Source organism: Electrophorus electricus, chromosome 24 (genome assembly GCF_041902795.1).
Source record: "Electrophorus electricus isolate QZ-2024a chromosome 24, ASM4190279v1, whole genome shotgun sequence".
Lineage (NCBI taxonomy): Eukaryota > Metazoa > Chordata > Actinopteri > Gymnotiformes > Gymnotidae > Electrophorus > Electrophorus electricus.
Window position 1 is genome coordinate 214,636 of NC_137520.1, and position 365 is coordinate 215,000.

A 365-nucleotide genomic window follows, 5' to 3' on the forward strand; every position below is an offset into this window, starting at 1 on the left:
TCTTGTTATTGGCTGGGCTCTTGGAGGACTGTCTTGTTATTGGCTGGGCTCTTGGAGGACTGTCTTGTTATTGGCTGGGCTCTTGGAGGACTGTGGGGTTATTTTTAGACATCAGAAAGATTTGCAAGTGTTCACTGTCAGACATTTGTGTTCAGTTACTTGTTGAGAAAATATTGAAGCTTTTCAGATAAAGGTATACACACCCACACACACACACGCAAACACACACACATACACACACAACACACGCCCACAGTCTGTGGGTCTACCCAGGGGGCCTTACACTACACACACACACACACAAACACACACACACACAAACACACACACACACACACACACACACACACGCAAACACACACACA